Genomic DNA, 25,144 nt, shown 5'->3' on the forward strand with positions numbered 1-25,144 from the left:
TTTACATCCAAACTGTTCATCTGCTGGGACCACGCAGGTGAAGCTAATTGTTTGACATCAGCAGGTTCTGGGGTCTGATGATGAGGTATGTGTTACATCTAAACCGTCCATCACAGATGCTACGTTGACGTCAGCAAGTTCTGTGGGTCCCACTAGCTAAATGGGTAATGTATTGACGTTAACAAGTTCCATGAGAACCACCGTGATATACATGTTATATCCTAACCGTCCATTTGGACGATGGGGACCACCCTCCTAAATGGCTGATGTATTGACGTCAGCAAGTGTTGTGGGTCCCACCAACTACACCGCTCTTGTATTAACGTCAATAGGTTCTATGGACCATTATGAGGCATGTGTTATAATTAAACAGTCCATTTGACAGTGGACCCCATCCATGTGGGACACACCCGATGCATGAGATTTATATCTACATCATCCATCTGGACGGTGCTGGTGGGGCTTACCTTGATGATGTGTTTTCTATCCAAACTATCCATTTATATGGACATCAACAAGTTATGTGGACCTGACCATGATGTATAGGTCTGATCCTTACCGTCCAGCACTCTGAACGGTGGGACACCTCCTTAATGTAGGTGTTACTGCCACATCGTCCATCTGTTTTGGACGTGGGGCCACCCCACACGTGTGGCACATGTGGGGGTGGGGCCCACCTTGAGGTATGTGTTGTATACACACCGTCCACCATGATGTGTGTGTTGTACATCCATGTTGTCCATGTCATCTGGTGGGGCCCAGTTGGGAGGTGCGGGCCCACCTGTTGTGTAATTACAGTGCCCACCATGTTGTACGTGTTTCAATTATGTCGTTCACTTATGCGGCCCACCTTGTGATATGTTGTATATTCGCACCATCCATCCACATGGCCCCCACGTGATGAACATGTTTGATCCAAGCTATCCATTTGATAAGGCCCAGTGTGATGTGTTTGTGGCCTAGTTGATGAGGCTCATTATGATGCATATGTGGCCCATGAGAGAGGCCCATTATGATGTATTAGTGGCCATGAGTGAGGCCCAATGTGATGCATATGTGGCCCATGGGTGAGGCCCATCGTGATGTATATTAGGCCCTTTGTGTGAGGCCCATTATGTTGTGTATGAGGCCCTTGTGTGAGGTCATGGGCCCACTATATATTAGGTTTTATGTGGGCTACTCTTTTGGAGCAATGTTGGTTAAATGTCCACATTGATGGGCAATGATGGTTAAATGTTTACATTGTGACCTTCCCTTAGGCCTTATTAGGTCCATTCTCATCATTCTGTAAGTGGGTTGACCCTAACCATTGGGCCCCATTTGCATGATCCATCTATTCCCATGGGGCTAACCTAAACTGTGGGGCCCCCATTGATGATGGTGCCTCACACCCTGCCTTGTAGGACTACCCATGCCTTGTAGGACTACCCATCCCTTGTAGGATTAACCACACCTTGTGTACTTGTTGGGTCCCATAGAGAAGTCAAGTTTATTGCGCGATAGAGAGGCTAAGGAAGCCCACTCATTGTACTTAGACTCGGCCCTGCCCTCAATGGGGGATATTCTGACGCCCCATTACTGTGATCACATGTGGGCGGGCATACGTGGGCGGACGCTGATGTGGGTGGGGCCTACCAGGCCTAGGCAAGCTACCAGTGGTTGGCAGGCTACTGTGTACACAGTGAAGGCAGAATTTTGTCCCACATTGGAAGCATCATTTGATGTTGTGGTGGCTATAAGTTGGATTCCTTCCTTAACTGTCGTGACACGTTTTAAATCAGTGAGCTTCAGCAAAGTAGTCTATATCACCCCTTGCCATAGACGGAAGGTTATGCAGTATTAGGTTTGGTGTATCCACTGTTTAAAACCTATCTTAATATTTGGACTAGATCCGACATCCTTCTGTGGACCCCATCGTTCGTATGCATGTTATGAGGGAGAATTGATTAAATCATATGTCATTGGGCTAGATGTTTCTGGGACTCCTTATGAGACGGAGTTGCCCCCACATGATCGCGTGATACGCGCAGGTTTGATGCATGGCCTAGATATGACTGACGGTATTTGTGGACTCGTCAGGATTTACATATTGCATTGCATCCTTAGTAAATGATATTTGGCTTACTATGCCTCCGCATTGCATAGCTAATATACATTGATTCCTCAGTATATGATATTGGCTTATTATGTTTATGGGATTCCTTGTGAGACAGAGTTGCCCCCACTCCTTGAGGCTGATGGTATTTATGGACTTACCAGCATATTTTCGCATTGTGATGATATTGCATACTTGGCACTTACCTTATGCACATACTTATACCACCTTCTAATCTTTTTATAAGCTTATGCACGATAGATGCATTTAGGTGGCGTTAGGTCACAACGGCGTTGAGCTTGGAGCGTGCAACTGTCTTATGGAGCTTTGATTGTTGATATATGTATTTCCTCTTCAAAACTGTAATCAACTGTTTATATTAGTGGATATGTGATGATGAAGTTGCCTTTATGATTTGGGTAAAGTTGTGGTTATGCTTGTCTACAAAGAAATTCATGTTGAAAATCGTCCTTTTAGGATCCCAGGATCGGAATCTGGCTTACAGGTGCTGGAAGCCGAGAGTGGGGTATTATGGAGGCTGTCGACACCGGATTCAGCGATCGAGAATTTTACGAGCCTGGTTTCTAAGTTTGGGGCATGACATTATTTCTTGTACATTGAGGACAATGTAAAATTTTTGTGGGGGGTGTGGGGGTTTAGGTAACCTAATTAGTGTTTTCTCAGTTTTGAGCAAAAATTTTGAAAACTTTTCAAGGTTTTGAGTTGAAATCTATTTAGAAAATAAGAAATTGTGTATTTAAGAATGTTTTGAGTATGATAAGAAGAGAGATTGGATTTTAAATTATTAGAGCTTGATCATCTAAGTAAAATATCACTCACAATTCTTACATTCAATTTGATTAAGAAAAAGTTTGAATATCATATTAATCTAAACCACAAGACACGTTCAATTTGCTTCCTTGGAGTGTGCTTGAGTTTCTAATAGTTAGTATGTGGATCATTGTTAGATATTGAGAATTTAGTCTGGAGAATCTTGTCCACTTTAGAAGATGAAAAACCAGTTAAAAAAATAGGAGATCGATAAAAGGTCATATAGAATGAAGAATGACAACATCTCTGAGGAGAATGAAAAATGTCTTTGAAAAGGATGTAATGTCTCAAAAAGAGGAATAAATAATGGTGACTGTCGATATAAAATAAAGAACTAGAAAAAGAATGAAAAAAGGGATAGGTTTAGAATCAGTACTTGAGTTTTCAACTAGTCTTAATATGATGAACATGACTAACATTATGAAACAAAAGTAATCTTATGAGAAGTAAATTGATTTTCACCAGGCACATTGGAAAACTTGATATTTGAGCTTCCATTCTGATTTAATTGATAAAAAGCCTACTTGATTAATTGCATAGTTGATTTGGCTCTACATTTTCAAGATCCCACTATATCACTTAATTCTACTCATTCATACTTGATTGCACGAAAGATTATTTTCGGAAAAAGGTTTTGAACTTGAGATTGAAGATTATTTTTTGCATATTTTGCTCGGGACTAGCAAAATTATGGTTGAGGGTTGTGTTGAGGGTCAAATATTACATATTATCCCCCATTTATTTCTTGGTTTTACAAACATAATACGACTTAATGGTATATTTTACATGTGTTTGTGTTGCAAGGTGAATTTAAGAGCTTGGATTGAAAAGAATGCTAAAAGCTTTAATTTAGTGCTCAGAAGTTATCAAAGCAAAGAAGGGATCTTTGGAGACCAGGATTGCAGATTTCAAGACTCTAAGATCCAAGAAAACCAAGCGGAGAAGTAAGGAAATCGAAAGAACAAGTGCAGAAATCACAAAGATTGTGTCATCGAGAACCGTTCGATGACATTGAAGATTTGTTCGATGACATCGAATTTATGAGGAAAAATCAAGTTGGTTACTGGACATATTGGGTGCTTTTCTTGATTAATCGAAGACATGTTCGACGACTCGAAAGTGCTCGATGACATCGAAGACTTCTCGATGACATCGAATTTATTGAAGAAATTGAAGCAACTCGCTGGACTGTTTTGGAGACATTTTCGATGACTGAAAGACTTGTTCGATGGATCGAAGCTTCGCTCAATGACATCGAATGGTGGTTCGATGATACGTAGGCTTACGCAGCGCGAAAGAAGAAAAGGCGCGACTTTCGAATTCAAACCCCTTCGATGACATTGAAGGGTGTTCGATGACATCGAAGGCGTTACGCAGTCTGCATAAATCAGATCCGATTTTGCGATTTTGTGGAACTTTTCTTATAAATAGGGGTTTCTAGGCATATTTTAGGATATCTAGGGTTTGGAGGAGCAGAGCAAAAGGGCGGAGCTGGTTCCCAAGAGTTCTTCATCCCTTCTTAGTTTTTAATGCTTTCTTCTAGGGTTTTCAATCCAATTATGTCCATGGTTGGTTAGATCTCTTAGTTAGGGCTAAGGGGTGAAGCTTATAGCATGATTATGATGTTTTTCTTGTTTGATTCTTGTTATTGTTGAACTCCTTTGATTCTAGTTTGATATTTAAGGAATACTTTTAGTTTTTAATGGTTTGTTGTGATTGAAATCATAATGGATCTGTAATAGCTTGAAGTATCTTCTTTTTTTATTTAGAGTTAGTGAAAATAGGAAATCCTGCTGTTCTCCATCGTCCCTTGAGCATGGCTGAGTGATGGAGTCCCTTCTATTCTTCACAATTCTCCCATGTTGGTTGTTGGATCGGTATATCCTATTGTCTACCATAGTCTCCTGGGCATGGTTAGGTGATGGAATCACTTCTAATCTTTACAACTTTCATCTATTGAGAATTAGGTCAATGGAGGTTCAGATCTGATCTTATTGATTATCTTCCAATTAGATAGGATAGGACTCCAATTCCAATTAAGTGCCTTGAATCAATTAAGTAAACATCCTAATAGCTACCAGTGGATCCCTAGAAACCTTAGTTCCCACCTTTAAATTCTTAAGTTTCTAAATTCATCATCTCACAATTACTCCTTCCTTTCCTGATTTAAGTTAGATCTTTTCCTAATTTTGATTCTAATTACTCTTAGAATAGACACACAAGATTAGTCCCTATGGATTCGACCTTTGTCTCACTGAGATTATTACTACATCATGACCCTACACTTGGGGTTATGAACAACTAATGAAGAAATCGAAGTAGAAGAAAGTTGTCGGCGCTCCACCTAGGCATTCTCTTCATTTTCAAACCCTAGAAGATGATTTGGAATAGCATAGGGACTCCTTTAAATAGCTTTAAACTCAATCTTTTACACTGCCTCGGACAAGTTCGCAAACCAACTTTGAATTTACACAGTTACCACGGCTTCGATGGAACATTCGATGGCATCGAAGCTCCTTCTATGGTATCTAATGGTGCATAAATATATCTAGCAAGAAAATCTAATTTTTATTAATTTTTATCATGGGATCGAAGTTAGCTTTGATGGCATCAAAACTGTCCTCAATGACATCAAAGTTTGTTTTTATAATTTTTTAGGACTTTTTCTGGCCCTGAATTTTCAAGATTCATTTTCCTTGGTTTCTTCAATTCAAATCTTTGATTCCCTTCATTCCTCACTTCGTTTCCTTGGATCTTTGGTATTTGAATTCTTTGATATTGTCCTCCATAAATCCAATTCTTTATTATCTTCTTTTGAGCTCTAAATCCATCCTTTTACGCGCATATTCATCATAGGCTTCCGAATTACTTTGCATGTTGAAAACATATATAATTAAATCATATTGACACTTAAATGCCAGGAAAACTAATGTAATCAAAGGATTAAATATGCATTATTTGAGTCTAAACAACCGTTATCTGATATGATTTTATCCATTGGTGCGTGCCACCAGTTTTCTACAATGTCCCAAACAGCATGGTTTAAGGATCTAAGAAAAATGTGCATCGTAGCTTTCTAGTAAGAATAGTTAGATCCATAAAAAATACGTGGTCTTGAGACTGATGTTCCCTCAGTTTTAGACATATTTTCATCTCCAACAAGAATCTCCCTCTAGGATGTTAGGCCCTTCAAAAGTAACCTACTCAGATACCAATAACAATTGCGGTTTTACCACTACAAGCAAAAATTGAATACATGGCTAATGTCTTAGAGGGGGATGAATAGGAATTTTTAAATTTTAATTAGATAATGAACATAGACTTACTTCTAAACACATGAAAAGTAATACAAACAGGAAGAAGTGCAAAAGTAAAGTCTACTCAAGTGAAAGCATCATTCAGGCATTTTGTCAAACATGTTTGCTGCAGTAAGTAATCATATATATTGTTGAGAAAAATATAATAAATAGAACTTTAAATAATTCAGCCCATCGTACAAGATGTATAGTGGTTCGACTACGTACCTACTCCACTCCCGACTGACACACTCTCTCTTAGAGTGTGCTAAATTGCACTATTCAGATGATTTTAAATTAGGTTCACCATAAACTTTCACAAGTTACACAAAGTCAATATGTTTTTCATCCGTTGATGGCTTACATAAGGTCTTACAAAGTCCTACACAAGGACAATGAATATACTCTCCCGTGGAGGCCTACACAAAGACTTGTCGAGCTTGATTTTTCAAACTCTGAAACCCAATCTTACATAAGGAATGGTTTTTAGACACAATGGACTCAAAAATACTTTCATATCTAAAGTGGATGAGCCCCATTAAATCACCTTTGATGGAGATCTTCTCGATTAATAAAGCATCTTCAACTCCCTTGTACCGCAATTGTATTGATGATGTACCGTTAAAGATGCTAAAGTTTCAGGTCAAGGGTTTGGTGAATCCTAACTTAGTAATGATGAGTCTTTATGATTAAGTAAAGGATTCCCATGATTGAGCATTCAATGCATTATCATAAAGGATTTAATAATAAATGTGGTTGCTAGAGCATTAATGAATGTCGGAGTTCATTCTTTAATCCAAGCTTTGAATGCTTAATGAATGTCTTTAAGAAATGGATTAAATGATGAACTTCATGAAGAAAGAGAGCTTAGAAAGTAAGGTATTAATTAGGGTTACACACACAACGCTCTCTCTATTTCTCACCAAATTTCCAAGAAACCCCTTATTCGTATATGTAGACTTTTTCCAGTTGTTTCTCATGTGGAGTGTCGCTAAACTCATCATCTCCCTTAGATTCTTCCAAGTCCATGGGCTTCTCAGCCCTCGTTGGGATGCTTTTATCCATCATTTTCCCACTTTTAAAAGTGGTGATAGCCTTTGCTTGCTCCACATGTTGGGTGGAGGTGTTGGGGTCACTTATTTGACATTAGGGTTTTTGGTTAGGTAGAGGTTAGGCTGGAAGAGTCCTCTTCTCCCTAACAATTCTTGTCACTCTAATATTTGAATGGCGGATGCAAACATTTCAAAGGATGCTTTAATATCTTAGAATGTTTGTATGGTACTTTGCTTGAATTTGTCTTGAACAATCATTAACCTTTGGTGCGGATCCTCTTAGTTCATCTTTTGCGTTAACAATAGGATGATGATCGAAGAAAGAGGCCCTTAAGGATTTAGATCTATATTAGTCATTGGTCCATTCCTCCAATTTAGGTTTAGGTGGTTTCGCCAATTAGAATTGAATGTGTTTGAGATTGGAGCATTGAAAGGCCATTGATATTTGTTCATGGCATTGGACTGCTCATGTAACAACTCTTAAAATGCAAGAATTGTAGGATACTCCTGCATCAAGTGTATGTTACTTATGCAAATACCACAAATAGTTTTAAGGCTCTCCTCGAGTTTGACCGTTTCACCTTCTTCAATTCCATGGCCTTGGCCTTTCTTTGGAGGTTGGCCACCCTAGCATTGACATCGCACATAATCTCAAAAGGAACACTCTAATTAGGTGGTTGCATGATGAAAGCGCTAGTCAACATGCCCTTAAGCTTTATGAAAGCTTTCTGGCATTTTTCACTCCACTCAAAGGGAATATCATTTTGAAGAAGATTACATAAAGGATGAGAGAGGAGACTAAAGTCCTTTATGAACCTCCTATAAAAATCGGCATATCATAAAAAGGATCACACGTCGCATATGCTTTTGGGTGGAGGTAGGTTAGAGATTAAGTAGATTTTGGATTTTTCTACCTCAATTCCATTGGACATATGATGTGTCCAAGTTCTATCCCTCTTTGAACCATGAAATGACATTTTTTTTCCTAATTCAGCACAAGTTTGAGATTGTTAAGGCATTTGTTGAGAGATGTACCAAAAATAGAGAAATCATCCATGAAGACTGTTCACAACCCCAAGTGTAGGGTCGCGATGTAGTAATAATCTCGGTAAGACTGAGGTTGAATCCACAGGGACTAATCTTGTGTATTTATTCTGAGAGTAATTAGAATTAAAACTAGGAGAAGATCTAAACCTAAATCTGGAATATTTGAGAGAGTAATTGTGATTAAAGTAATTAAAACTAGTGAATTTAAAGGTAGGAACTAGGGTGCTAAGGATCCACTTGTAGGTTCTCGGGATGCCAGCTTGCTTGATTTAAGGACGAAGAGATTTGTCAGATCTCTGAACTTCTCATGGATCTAATCATTAATGGATGAGAGTTGTGATGATTTGGAAGTGATTCCATCACCTAACCATGCCCAGGAGACAAGGCAAACAATAGGATCTACCAATCACACAACCAATCATAAGAGAATCGTGAAAGTTAGGAAGGATTCCATCATCCAACCATGCCCAAGGGATGATGGTGAACAACAGGATCTCCTAATTTCATAATCTCAATTCAGGGAAAGAAGATATCTCAAGCTATTACAGATCTGTCATAATCTGAATCACAACAAACCATTAAAAACTGAAAATATTCCTTCATAATCAAACTAGAATCCAAGAGAGTTTAATAAAACATAAATCAAAACAAAGAAAACATCCCAATTACACTACAAGCTTCACCTCTTAGCCTTAGCTAAGAGGTTTAGCCAACCATAGACATGATTAAACTAAAAACTCTTAAGAAAAGCATAAAAACAATTAAAGAAAGGAAAGAAAAACTCTTGGTGACGACTTCTCCATGCTTTTTCTCTACTCCACAAACCCTATATGATGCCTAGGGATGCCCTAGGGACCCCTATTTATAGTTTTAGGGCTTAAACTGTCGCACACCAATGGAAATTTCCAGAAATCGTCTCAAATTTATGCAGTGCGCGCAACTTTTGTGTAAGTTTTCGATGTCATCTTTGATTGGCTTCGATATCATCGAAAATGTACCCAAAATATTCCAGTGATTTGCTTTAAATTCTTCAATAAATTCGATGCCATCGAGCAGACTTCGATGTCATCGAACCCCTTCCTTCGATGTCATCGAACATATCTTCGATGGATCAAAAAAAGCACCCAATTAATATGTCCAGTAACCAACTTGATTTTTCTATAATTCTTCGTTGTCATTGACAAGCCTTCGATGTCATCGACGACCAGCCTTTGATGTCATCTAAAGCCCTCAATGACATCTAAGCTCAAATCCTGTGAATTTCTGCACTTCCTTCCTTTTCCACTTGATTTTCTTGAATCATGTGGTCTTGAAATCTTCCGTCTTGGTCTCCAATGATCCATTCTTTGCTTGATGATTCTTGAGCATTAAATCTATGCTTTTAACATTCTTTTCAATCCAAGCTCTTAAATTCGCCTTGCAACACAAACACATATAACATATTCCATTAAGCCATATTATCCTACCATATCAGAGAAAATATTCAACATGGATCGCTGAAAAGTGGTGGGACCATTACATAATCCGAATGACATCCTTCGATATGAGAAAGTGCCAAAAGGACATGTAAATGTAGTCTTCTCTTGGTCTTTAAGGGCTATCTCTATTTGGTTGTATCCTAAATATCCATCCAGAAAACATTAGTAAGAATGACCAGGTAACCTTTCTAAGATCTTATCAACAAAAGGTAAAGGGAAGTGGTCCTTGTGACAATATTTAATTTTCTGTAGTCAATACACATTCTCCATCTAGTATTGACTCTGATTGGCACAAGTTCATTATCGTCATTGGCTACGATGGTGATCCTAGAATTCTTGGGTACCACCTGAGTTGGACTTTACCCATTGGCTATCGAATATATGGTATATGATACTCACATCTAACAACTTTAACACTTCAACTTTAACTACTTCTTTTATATTTGGATTTAACAGATGCTGTGATTGTCTAGAAGTTTTCACATTGTCATCGAGGTGAATGCGATGAATACAAATCAAAAAATTGATTCCCTTGAGGTCCGCGATCGTCCACCCAAGGGCTCTTTTATGTTCTTTAATATTAGAAATAAACATGCTCCCTTGTTCCTCATCAAAGTGGGAAGAATTTACCACCAAATATGTTTTATCTTGATCCAAATAAGTATATTTAAGATTAGTAGGTAATGGTTTCAAGTCAAGTTTCAGTGCCTTAATACTAGATAGTTAATACTAGATAGTATAGGCTTTATCTCAATTTGGGGCAATTTTTCAAATTTTGACCTCCATCGGTTAGTTTCAAGTACTGGTGTATCATTAGGCAAGGCATCAATCTCTCTAATCATCTCATCATCTAAATCAGGGGAGTGGTCCAAGCACGTCTTTAGGGTGTTAGAGTATAGAGTCAAAAGTGACCTATCTTCCATGAATGAGTCAATCACGTTTACTTCGTGGGCATCATCAACATCCTCGAGTTGTTTGCACATATTGAAAATGTTCATATCTAATGTCATGTTCCTGAAAGTTAATTTTATAATTGCATTCCTACAATTAATTATGGCATTTGATGTGGCTAAGAATGGTAAGCCAAGAATGACGGGGATTTGAGTCCTTGTGTCAATAACGGGCTATATGTTTAAGATAATCAAATCTATTGGATAGTAGAATTTATCAACTTGGACTAGCATGTCTTCTATCATCCCTCTCAGTGTACGAACCAGATGATTAGCAAGTTGAAGCATGGTTCTAGTGGGTTTTAATTCACCAAGGCCAAGCTATTCGTAAACTGAGTATGGAATCAGATTTACGCTTGCTCCCAAGTTAAGTAGTGCATTCTCAATCCGGTGATTCCTAATTACACAAGAGATAGTTGAGTTACTAGGATCTTTACATTTTTATGGCACATCTTGCTTAATGATGGCACTCACTGTCTTTGTCAGAAAAATTTCTTTTGAATATTTTGTTGTCTCTTAGTCGTACAAAGATCTTTTATAAACTTGGCATATGATGGTATTTTCTTTATAGCATCCAACAGAAGAATATTAATTTTCACCTGCATAAGCACCTCTAAGATATCTCGAGTGTTAGACATAGGTTTCGGTGAAACTAACCTTTAAGGGAATGGAGCAATTGGCTTGTACTCTTTTTCCAATTCTTTCTTGTGTCTAGCATGGCTCGGTCCATCATTCATCTCATATTCTTCTGAGTCCTTATGCTTCTCAGCCCTCTTCAGGGTGTTTTTATCAATTATCTTACCACTTCTAAGAGTGATGATAGGCTTAACTTGCTCCACATGGTGGTTTGAATTACTTAGGTCACTTAATACACATTGTTGTTTTGCGTTAAGCAGAGATAGGGCTGGAAGAGTTTATTTCTCCACACCAGCTAGTTGTGACTCAATTATTTGGATAGATGATGTACACACTCTCAATGATGTTTTGATATCCTCGAATGCTTGGAATGTATTTTGGTTGAATTTTTCTTGATTTTGCATGAATTTTTGAACTGTATCCTTTTGAGATATTTTTTGATTTAATGGATTGAAATTTGATGGAAAATTCCCTTGAGGATTTCTCTCTGTATTGCCCTTTGCCCATTCCTCCAACTGAAGTTTGAGTGGTTCCTCCAGCTAGGATTATACGTGTTTGATATGAGGGCATTAAATGACCTTTGATTATTGTTCACAACATTAGATTGCTCGTGTAACAACTCTTTGAATGTAGGAATTGTGGGACAATCCTATGTCAAGTGCATATTACTAGCACAAATACCATAAAAAAATTTAGTGGTCTCATCGGTTTGACTGTTTCTACTCTTTTAAGTTCCATGGCCTCCAATTTTCTTGTGAGATTGGCCACCCTAACATTAACATCATCTTCCTCTCTTAAGACGTACATTCCCCCATTCTCTTTAGATTGAGTTGACCTCGCATTAGCGAGCTTTGATGGGGGTATCCCATGATTATGTGTTTTCACCAAGTACATCGAAATAATCCCACACATCATTGGGATCCTTATTCATGAATTCCCCATTACACATCATCTATATGAATTGACGCATTGGCAAAGTCAGTCCATCATAGAAAAAGCTTATTACCCATCAAGTTTCATAGCCATTGTGTGGACAGAAATTCAACATATCTTTGAATCTTTCCTAACTTTGGAAGAAGGTCTCTTCCTTTTTCTGGAAAAAAATTCATGATCATCCTCCTTAGGGTATTAGTCTTATGAACTAGGAAGAACTTTTTAAGGAACTCCTGGGTCATCTCAGCCCATGTCCCAATAGATCTAAGTCTTAATTAAGGAGTGTATCCAAGACTTAGCTTTGTCCTTCAAAGAGAAAGGAAATAATTCCTGTCTCAAAGTGTCCCAAAAAATGTTGTTAAATTGTAGGGTTGCTACAATCTCATTAAATTCCTTAAGATGTAGATATGGACTCTCAGATACGAGTCTATGAAACTTCGGGAGTAGTTAGGTTACTCCCGGCTTGAAATCCACATTTCTTGCATTATGTGGAAATACCATGCAGGAAGCTGTACTCACCCTTGCTAGTTGTAAATAATCGTGTAGAGTTATAGGTGGAGGAGCATTGTGTACATCGTTCTCATCTTGTTTCTCTTCAGTGGAATGGTGCAGTTGATTTGCAGTCATATTTTCTATTAACTCTGAGGGTTTCAAGGTGTGTCTAATCCAGTGATGGATAGGCAAACCTTCGACTAATCCTCCTTCACTTAAGACACGTAGAGTGTTGTCACAGACCCACTTAGGCATGAAATACTCTTGATCCTAAGTCTAAACTAAAACCTAGAAAAGAAATTTTATAGAAAAAGAACAAATCAAAAATATTAAAGCAAGAAGAATGGAAGGATATTACTGCATTGATGATTCTATGTTAGTTTCTATAAATTAGAAAGACAAGGTTAGTATCTAAAAATTTAGAAAAATCTAATCCTAAAAACACAAAAAAGTTAGACCTAATCCTAGCCTAATTCTAATACTAATGTATTTCAGAAAAATACAACCGCAGTCCTCGGTAATGGCGTCAAAAAGTTATTATGACAACCCTAAGTGAAGGGCTGCGATGTAGTAATAACTCGGTGAGAACAAGGTCGTACCCACAAGGACTTGCTATTATACAATTTCTAAAATACGTTAGAACTAAAACTAAAATATAAACTAACTACAAAATTCTGGATTAAAGAGTAATTGTGAAAGAAACTATCATATATAATATTAGAGTGCCAAGGATCCATTTATAGTTTCCTTAATGTTACTTTACTTGATTCAATCGGATCACACAACTAGAATCGAAGTCCTATATTATCCAATTGGATATTGGATCAGTTAAATCATCATTCATATATTCCAAAATAGATTTGAACTTCATTGAATTGGTTCCCTCATAAAGGATTAATGTATTAATCGCAAGGAATTCAAAGCATTTATCATGCTCGGAGTCAATGATAGATCAATAGATTTTATAAATCAAACAATTGCAAAATATGTAAGAGAATATGAATAGTCTTCTTAAGCATCTAAAGTGCCCGGAGTGGACAATGAATCAAAGTAAACTGAAAATACTTCTTCATTCAAACTAAAAATCAATGAATTATTCAACATATAAACAAAATAACTTGAATCAAAGTAAAATAAACATTAAGAAAAACTACAATATTCACCTCTTTGCTCTAGTTAAGAGATTAGCCAACCATAGACATGATTGAATTAAAACTCTTAAGGAAAAATATAAAACTAACTATAATTGAATGATTAGAGAGGAGGGAGGACTCCTTAAAGCACCAAAAATCCTTTCTTTACTCCTACCCTAATTCATGATTAGAAACTCCTAAAACATCTCTTTATATAAGCTTGATTCGCACGAATTTCAAAGCTGACTTGATTATACATAGTTATTGCATCTTCAATGGCACCTTCAATTGCATCGAGTTCCCATCAAAGAGTTCGGATGAAATTTAAAAACTGTCTAGCAACAAACTTTCAAAATGATATATTTTCTCAATGTCATCGAACCTCCCATCAAAGTAAGTGTCAATGCCATCGAAGCCACCTTTGATCCCATCGCAAAAATCTAAAAAATTCGATTTTGTTGCTGGACATATTTGTGCATTCTTCTGTGCCATCGAAAGCATTTTTTATGCCATCGAAGCTAAGTTCAATCCCATCGAATGAGGTTTAACGCCATCGAGAAAATATGTAAATTTGAAAGTTTGTTGCTGGACAGTTTCCTGATTTCTTTTCACAACCTCATGTGTAGGGTCACGATGTAGTAATAAGTCGGTGAGACCTAAACTAACTCGGTGAGACCACAAGGACTTAACTTGTACGTATTCTGAAAATAATTAGAACTAGAACTAGAATCTAGAATAAGCGAGATTAATTATGAAAGAGTTATCAATAATAAAAAAGGAAACTCAAGCGCTAAGGATCCACTTGTAGCTATTAAGATGCTACATCACTTGATTTAATAAACACAACTGGAATTGGAGTCCTATCCTATCCAGTTGGATGATAGAGCAGTTAAACCATAATTTAAAATTTTCATTGAATTAGTTCCCACATGAAGCACCGATGTGTTGATCGCAGCGAATTCAAACATCCACCATGCCCAGGAGACAATGGTGAATCATGAATTTTACAGATCACAATTATAAAACAAGTAAGAAGATATTAAAATCCTTCGAAGCATCTACTGTAATAGTAGTCATAATAAACCATGAAAAAACTGAAAATATTCCTTAGTTTAAACTAAGAATCAATAGAAGTTTGACATAAACGTGAATCAAAGTAAGATAAACATCTAAATAAACTAAGCTTCACCTCCTAGCTCTAGCAAAGAGATTAGCCAACCAAAGACATGATTGGAACTAAATCTCTTAAAGAAAATATAAAAACTAACTAGAAGAAGAAGATTGGGGAAGAAGGAAGGACTCCTTGAAGTTCTCAAACACCTTGCTCCACTCTTCCAACCCTAATTCATGCTTAGGAACTCCTAAAAAACCCATATTTATAAGCTTTACTTGGACCGCCTCTGAAACAGCCTCAATCTTATGCCCTAATGTGGGATCCCTTGGATTTGGGGTTCTCTTAGACTTCAGATTCCTGGATTTCTAGAATCCCATGGCTATGTTTGACACGCTGGATTCAAAATCCCTATACTCCTAAGTTAAAAGTGAGGTGTATTTGCAGGATTTGGAATTAATTATTAAATCAATTTAAAATCAGTAATTAGTATCTATATGTAATGTTAACACTATGGTTGTATTAATTTGTTGAGACATATACCTTGCCTGAAATGATGAAATCTAAACAATCCATAATGCAGAAATGTAAAACAACCTCAAATGTACAAGTATTGAGAGGTTGATACAGATGTTGTTCTAAGGATAACCTTACACCAAAATCCAATGGCTTATGGTAGGACAACCTGATTCCTAGAACAGTTTGTGTATCAAAAACTCAAACTGATATAGAAGAATAAAGAAATAAATAGCAAAGAAAGAAACTAAGCTATTACAACATTCCCACACTTGCATAAAAGAAATTACAACATTCTCCACAAATGCATAAATGGAAATTACAACATCCACAAAATAAAATAATCAATCAATCAATCACCATAAGACCAGAAATTATAGTGGTTCGCTTGTGTGTACACAAACTGTTTAGAAAAATAGTCACATAACTACTCCGCTCCTAATATCCTCACACAGTGGATATTAGCGTTCACTATGAAATAGGTTTTTCAAGGTTTACCTAAAACCCTTACAATTGTGTCTTTCAAGTGGGCTTACACAATTCAAAAACCCCACACTTTAAGTTTTCTGGATCACCTCAGATAAACTAAAAGAAAGAGATTTTTCTAGCACAATCTCAAAGAAACCAAAAGAATGAATTTACAAAACTGTAAAATACTTATCGGATATTCTCCTTTTGATGCAGTCCGGAAGAACCAATTCAGAGTAGAAGTTCAATGTAGATGTTCAATGTTCACACTCACTTATGAAATGGTTCTAAGTTCTAAATTGTTTTCAGATTAAAGCACCTTGGGCTAGCTTGATTTGATTTTGATTCCAAGAAATGGGAAAACTTCAATCCCTCTTTCAAATAAAATTGGAATGTAGAATACAAAATCAAATGCAGAAAGCTAATTAAAAAGAATATAAAATGAGCACTAAATAACTTAAGAATATCACTAACTTATCTCTCAGAGTGGTGTCTTAATCTTACTTGAATTGAATATCAAACTCTGAAATTCGTACTCCATTTATAAGTGCCGAAATCGCATCTTCGACTAGTCGTGAGGTCGGTTCGACTGGTTGAAGGACCAACAAACTTTCAAAAATTTAGGTACGATAAGATAAGACCGTTCCACGACTGGTCGAAGGGCCTGCTCAACCGGTCGCCACGACCAGTCAAGTCCTGTCCACGATTGGTCGTGTGGGACCATTTTTAGTTGCTGAACTTTAAGTCGAGCTTGCAGGACTGGTCGAGTATAGTTCACTCGATTGGTCAAGCAGTCTCCAGGACTGGTCGAGGCAATAACAAAAAATCCTAAAAATAAGTAACAAACTTAGGACTGGTTAAGGATTTCTTGGATTGGTCGAGCCAGTACTAGGACTAGTCAAACATAGTCTAAGACTAGTCGAATAATAGTTTATGCACTTATAAAATGACTCAATTAAATTATGTATTCAAAATGACCTATCCTATGGTCAATCTAGGGTCATTCATACCTTGTAAGCAAAATATGAACATTGAATCTTCTTTTGCTTCAGTTGATAGTTGTTCTTTGGAAATATGTTCCAGTTACTACAACCAGAATAAGCCAATATGCATCAATTCTACATCAATACTCCCCCCTTACTTACTCCCCCTTACTCCACATTAATACTCCTTAACAATATCAAAAAATGGAAATATGGCTACTATCCACAATTCCACATGACAAGCAGGATAAAATTCTCCCCCTTTTTGTCATAATATGACAAAGGAAGGAACCATTAAATGAGAATTGAAGTAGATCAATAAGGAAGTAAATAAAAGAGTAATGAAAAAGAAGTTCATATAAGAGCAAGATTACCAAGTAATTAGAACCATAAGAAAGCATGTTCAAGCATGTCCAACCACATAATCCAAAAATAGTTCAAGTATATTAAAAGTTATTACAAACCACATAATCAAATACTAATCAGAACCCAAAGAAGGAGCAGGTATAGTAGGATCAATTTGATGAAGTCCCTTGTTAAGGCACCTAAGATATTTGTGCATATATTTGAATTGCAAGTCATATGACACATTCATATTTTCTACCTTCTCCTCAAGTGAGCGCAAACGCGCATCAAAGTCAGATGGCTGATAATCAGGATCATCTATTGAATCGGATTCGATCTCATTAAAAATATCATCCATATTGATGTCATTTAGAGGCAAATCACCCTCCTCTTCATTTGCGGCATCAGCTCCACCAACACCCACATTGACTTGGCCTGGGGCCAGCTTCAAATTCATCTTGTTAATATTGGAGTTGTTGAATGGTAGGTGATGAATGAAATCTTCTCCAACAGGCATAGCCACTAAACTATGAGTGGCTAACACAGTCATAAGATAAGCGAAGGGAATGTCACTATGTCCTGGATGGAGACGGAACTGAATGATGCAATGACAAATCAAGGAAGGAAGACATACAGAGGTGCCAGAGATGATGGAATGAAGAATGCGAACTATGAACGTATTGAGTTCGGTTTTGTTACCAGAACAAGGATAGACATTAAAAATGAAAATCCTGTGAAGGATTCTATATCTGGGTAACAAAAACTTTGAGGTAAGCGCATTTCTAGCAGTATTTCATTTCGCATCTATATTGCATAAATTTCTAGTAAGCATTTGCTTCTCAGTTTTAGATGGTTTTGCCATAAGAGCACTAATGGGAATACCTTCATCATTGATAGGTGAATCCATTAATTCAGAGATAAGGTGACGGTCCACATCAATTGGACCTTCTCTGGTTGAGATAGTGGACGTCAGATTTTCAGTAGAAAAATCAGTAATGTAAGCATACATAGCCTGCGCAATGGAGCGGTATGCCGGCCCACCCCAATGTAGTATGTTATCCCATCCTACAGACTGAAGGAGAGGAAGGAGATCAAACGAAGCCAAATGATTAACATTCACGAGTCATTCTACTCAACCAAATATCTCGCACATAAGAGGGATCATCTTTAGGCGACCAAAGGTGGCCCACTGTGATAAGAGTCGACCTAGACATTGAGAGATCATGAGATTCTTTCTTTCTAGTTTTACTTTCCATTTGCAACAAAGAAAGCAAGGAACAAAGAGATTACAAAAGAGGTAGAGTGGGTTTCCAATAGATCAGATTTTTGAGAAGAAAACCCCCAAAACTACTATTAATCAAGAAAAAAACCACGCAAATTATTAAAAGAGAGTGCAATGGACTTGAATCTACAAGAAAAATGAAAACAATGCACTAACCTTGAAGAACTAGATGATGGGTTTGACTGGTCGACCTAGGAGCCGTTGGAGAAGATAACCAAAATGAGGAAAAAAGGGATTTTTTTCCCCAAATAAAGCACCAAACCCGCGGTTCACAGCTGGTCGAGTACATGCTCGACCGGTCGTGCCACGACTGGTCGAGTATGTACTCGACTGGTCATGCATAGCTCAAAATGTGCAATTGTACACAAAATTTGAAATTTAAACATTTAAAATAATAAATATATACATTATGATAAAAAAATGCATCAATAATCAATTCATATTGCACATACCAAGATCAAATTTCAATTTAACAAACTTGTTTTTGTCAGGCGGTTTTGTGAATATATCAGCTAGTTGATTCTCGGTCGGAATATATTCTAAAGAAATTGGCATTTCTTCCACTAATTTACGAATGTAATGATATATAATGTTAATATGCTTGGTTCATGAATGATGGATTGGATTTTTAGATATATTAATTGCACTGGAATTATCATAATATAAAACTATAGTATCTTGTGCAATTCCGTAATTGCTTAACATTCTTTTCATCCACACAAGCTGAGTACCTGCATTACCTGTTGCAATGTATTCAGCCTCAGCAGTTGAGAACGATACGGAGCTTTGTTTCTTACTTTGCCAAGAAACTAAATAGTTCCCTACATAAAAACAACCACTACTGGTTGATTTTCGATCATCAATGTTACCAGCCTAATCAGCATCAGTGTAACCAGCTAATTGCACACTAGTATCATGTGGATACCAGAGACCAAGATTTGCTGAAATAGCGACATATCACAAAATGTACTTAACAGCAGTTAGATGTGACTCTTTAGGGTCAGATTGATATCTAGTGCACGCTAAATGCAATATCAGGTCGGCTCGCAGTTAAATAAAGCAAACTACCTATCATACTACGATACAATTTAGGATCCACACTTTTACCTGTAGAGAGAGTTTTAAAGTAGTACTCATTGGAGTATCAAAGTTTTTCCCACTCTCAAATCTGAACTTTTTAACTAAGTTCCGAGCATATTTAGTTTGAGAGATAAAGAAACCATCAGGTTGTTGTTTAATTTGCAACCCTAAAAAATAATTCAATTCTCCAACCATGCTCATTTTGACCTTAGACTTCATAAGATTTGCAAACTCAATAGTCATGTTAGCACAGGTAGATCCATAAATAATATCATTAACATAAATTTACACTATTAAAATGTGATCATTATGTTTCTTTACAAACAATGTCTTATCAACACTTCTCGTTATAAAGTTATAACTTAGTAGAAACTTAGTCAATTTTTCATACCATGCCTTGGGAGCTTGTTTCAAACCGTAGAATGCCTTTTTTAGGCGGTAGACATGATCAACATTCTTAGGGTCTTCAAAACCCGTTGGTTGTTCAACATACACTTCTTCATGCAAATCGCCATTTAAGAATGCACTCTTTACATCCATTTGGTATATTTTAAACTTTCTAAAGCAAGCAATGGATATAAATAGTCTGATTGATTCAAGACAAGCTACTGGGGCAAAGGTCTCATCATAATCAATGCCTTCAATTTGAGTGTACCCTTGTATAACTAGCCTAGCCTTGTTTCTAATAATATTACCAAGTTCATCAGACTTATTTTTAAAAATTCATTTTATTTCGATAATGTGTTTATCTTTCGGTCTTGGAACTAAGTACCAAACATCATTTCTGAAAAATTGATTGAGCTCTTCTTGTATTGCAATAATCCAGTTTTCGTTAGAAAGGGCTTCTTTTACGTCAGTCGGTTCTATTTGAGATGTAAAGTACACGTAATTACACATATCTTCTATTTGTTTTCGAGTGTGCACAACAGTGAGAGGGTTTCTAAAAATCTGATCAGTGGGATGGTCTTTAACAGTCCTCAGTTCAGAGTTATTTTGACTTGATGAAGTATCTGGTTTATCAATTAAAAGTACTTCATCATTTTCTGAATTTGAGACAGGTGTATTCATGTCACGCCCTAAACTCAAAAAATGGGCTCACAAAATTCTCGATCCCTGAATCCAGCACCGATAACCTCCGTAGTGCCCCATTCTCAGCTCCCGCCGCTTATACGCCAGATTTCGATCATGGGATCCTACAAGGAGAATTTTTAGTATGATTTTTTTTTTGTAATTGAACATAACCACAAGCATAACCAAGTCACAAAGCAACATTACCACATATCTACTATATCAAAAACTTTAAGTACAATGCGAAAAGGGAAATACAAGGTGATCAAAAGGCTCTAAAATAATCTGATGCGCGCTCCTGCCTCAGCGCGGCTGCGATCCAAAGTCACCTGCATGCAACGGTCGTGCATAAGCTTATAAAAGCTTAGAGGGTGGTGTAAGTGTGTGCGCATGACAAGTACCAAGTATGCAGTATCAGAGTAATGCGGAAATATGCTGGTAAGTCCATGAATATTATCAGCCGTACCAAGGCTATGCAATGCAAGACATGAATGTTATAGGCCATACCAAGGCTATGCGATGCAAGACATGAATGCTATCGGTCATACCAAGGCCATGCGATGCGAGGCCTACGTAGCCAAATGTCATATGCGAGATGCAATACAAGCATGTCAGTCCTCATCAAGTACATATATCAGTACAGTTCTCCTCTGGGATATCACCGGGGTCTAGTACACTTCACACTAACTGCCGCCTCCCTAGCCACATAGCACAGCGAGTGAAGGAGACCACATTATCCGCCTGACTAGTAGTCTGCCAATACCTACCCGGCTCATCTATAGCGAACCCATTTGTGACCTGGTCAAACTCAGCCTAGCTTACAACTCCCTCACTCGAGTGGATAAGGCCACATCCCCTTCCAATCGACCACGACACAGTGGGAGACGTGGCCTACTGGTACTCGGCACTTGGGCGCTCGTGTATCCACTCGGTCTAGACGTTGGAGCATCTCTTAGTACCAAAAGAGTTCTGGAATTTTCACCTAAGGACATCTTACCTGCTCATAGTACTAGAGCCAATATTTTCGGTATCCAATCCAGCCATCCATGATGTGTCTGTGGAGGCCACGTCCCTGATGTCGCTAGAGCGTACAATGATCATGCCACACATATGCAAGATGTATGAGTCACACCGTCCAGTCATGCAGCAATCTTGCGCTACCGCACTCTCATGTGGGTAACTCCTATCAGTGAGTCTTATAAATAGTCTGCCCAATGGCATACGCTATGATCAATCACTACTCATATCAAGCATACATATGATGCATATGGGCATGAGTCATGTTATAAGGTGATGAACTACCCTCACAACGAAGATGGGCCTAGATGGCCTACACACAACAAATATGGGCCTATCAATGGGCCCTAGGGAGAGTTATAATATGGATATTTAACCAACATTATTCTTATAATGTGGATGTCAAACCATCATTGCTCCCAAGGTATGGCCCATTATAAACATTATATATATACCACGGTGAAATCACACATTACAATGGACCTATATACATCCCATTGGGCCTTAAATACATCAAATGGGCCGCATCATATGGGCCTTATATTCATCAATGGGCCGCATCAATGGGCCGCACTATAATGTCTCGGAAAATCCATATAAAGACCTGAGTACCACCTCAGGAAGAAATCACTAAGGACCAAATCCTTTAGAAATTAAACGAGAATTAGCTAAGTGCTAAACCAGATTACTTGTGAAATTAGCATAATACCTTTAAATAAGATCTGTAAGATCCAAAATGAGTAGAATCATTGGCGCTACTTTACCCTAAAACTTAGGATCCATTTCTAAACCCAGTCGCTCTCAGGAGCACCTTGAAACTCCGTATCGGACCTGGACCGCACGTTGAAAGTCCGATTATCCCAAAACTATATAGTTATGACCGCATTACTGGACTTGACAACCACCTTGGAAATCAAGTCCTAATACTATCCAGTAACACACAACTTGAGCCCGGACCGAAGTGTGTGAGAAATACGAATATCTTTAGGAAACAAACTGAAACTTAAGTGAATTGAGTCATTTCACTTGCAGGCCAAATCTAAGGATTCAGGTCATTGAAATCTGACCCAATTACACCCTCAGATCAGGGAAAATTTCTAACATATGTCAGTGCACTTGTGGCCCTGATGAAGTACCGGTGACCGTTGAACTGAAACTGGTCCTACGCAGTCGATTTGTAAACCCGATTGGACCAAAGTCTTAGCTTGACCTAGTTCCAATGTCAAGAAGCTTAAGTCCGACCGCATGTGGAAAATGGGCCTCCAGAACAGCTCCATTGGATCAGAACAATCCACTTTTAGCTCTAACCTAGGTATACCATGGCCCTAGGGCCATTCCCATCAGTTCTGGGCCTATATAAAGGCCTAAACCCACCCCTATTTCATTCCATATGAATTCTTAACCCTAAGAGAGAGAAGAGAGGGAAAAGAGATAGAAAGAGAGAGAAAGTGAGAGAGAAAGCTGGAGTTTATTTCTGGGACTCAATCCCCTCGCTCCACGTGCTTAACCACCACATCTGTATCGCTATACCGGCAATTTTGATGCCATTTTTGGGTAAGAAAACCTAACCCTAATCTGTTTTAGGGTTTCATATAGAGTGAATGATGAATTAGCTAACCTATTTTATACTTTAGGTTGTCGTTGTGCCGTAGACGACAAATTAGAGAACGAACTGAGTTCATTACAAGTTTATCGGTGATAAGTGCGGACTATAAATGTTTAGGTTACGATTTTGAATGCTTTCGATGTCAGCTAATGATTTATGACTGACTTGAATGCTATCACATGCTTAGATACAATGTTTCCCACACTTTACACATATATATAAACTATGTTGAATATAGTGTATTCTCCGTGTTTGTTAATATGTTTGAATGAATATGGACTTTGAATTTGTGCTTGTTATGATTATTAGCCATGGATATATGCTTGTTGTGTATGTGACAACTCTTTTGTAAAAGGGGCTTGCCGGGATGTATGTTGTAACTAGTCTATTACATGTGTGTAATATGTGTAGGATAAGTGTTTGATAAAATGCCTGAATGAGGAAATGTTTATTTAAATGTATATAATAAGGGTGTTGAGATAGGATTCTCAATTCCCTTAAATATGGCTATAGTTTCTTTTATGTAACCTACATCACTACTACGTGCTTTATGGTTGAAATGCCTATGTATGCTAACATGTACCCTATGTGTTTGTTGAAATGCTCATATGAGATTTGTATTTGAGTTCAGTTGCCACATGCTGTTTGGCTTAGTGTGAATGCTATTATTTGGAATGTGATTGGGGCTACGACGTAGTCCAGCCAATTAGTAATGGTTTACGATAGGTGGCCGTACAACTTAACCACGACAGACACGCCCGATGAATCCGAGTTGTACGCTGCTAGACGACAGTGGTTAGGCCATGTGGAGTGCTTACGCACTCCATGTCTATTGGCTCGACGTATGCTCATACCAGTCGAGCTTGTCAAGTAACTCGATTTTCTGATGTACGTTCACCATGTATGGATGCTACTGCTTGAATCTAAGGTACCAACTTACCAGTGCAAAACCCGTTTAACTTTGGTACCTCAATCCGCTAAGACTCATGAGCCGGGCATGGTGGTATGGGACACTGTGGCTGTGCTGTCAGCCTACGCTGGGGTGATAAACCTCCTCGTAGTGTCCAGTGAGCAACTTAGACTCGTGAGCCGAATATGGTAGTATGGGACACTGTATTCGAGCTGTTGGCCTATGACTAGGTGACGAGCCATTCGTAGTGACCTCGAGCATACTCTAAGACTATGTTGAGGCGATGAGCCTTTCCGTAGCAACTAGAGTATAAGTTAGGCCTGCATTGAGGTGACGAGCCCTTTATAGCGACCTGAAAACTGCCTATCGTATGTGACTGCTAGGATTGACGACCCTAGATGGATCAATGTTTGGGTATATGATATAAAGGGAGGTGTCTTAGCTTTCCAACCCTGCTATGTGAAAAAGGACTAATAAGAACTCAGTAATCACGCTCATAACATTGCACTGTATGTGCCTTTGGCATTGGTGTTGAGCACAGAGGAAGGGGTACATGCCGCGACTGTTAGATGAAGTTCGCAGAGGGAGTGCAGGTGAGAGCATGCATCATTAATACATATCATGATTGCATTAACCAAAGTACTAAGGGATGCTTGTTTGTATTACTTTATCATTACTACGTGATTGAATTGATAACATGTTAACCTTTGCCTTATAGCTCCACTAAGTTAATCACTCACTCCCACGTTCTGGGACAGTGTTTTAAATACCAACCAGACTTTGTCTTAGTTGCAGGTGTTGGCGATGCTTATGAG

The sequence above is a fragment of the Magnolia sinica genome, chromosome 10 (assembly GCF_029962835.1).
Source record: "Magnolia sinica isolate HGM2019 chromosome 10, MsV1, whole genome shotgun sequence".
NCBI classification, from domain to species: domain Eukaryota; kingdom Viridiplantae; phylum Streptophyta; class Magnoliopsida; order Magnoliales; family Magnoliaceae; genus Magnolia; species Magnolia sinica.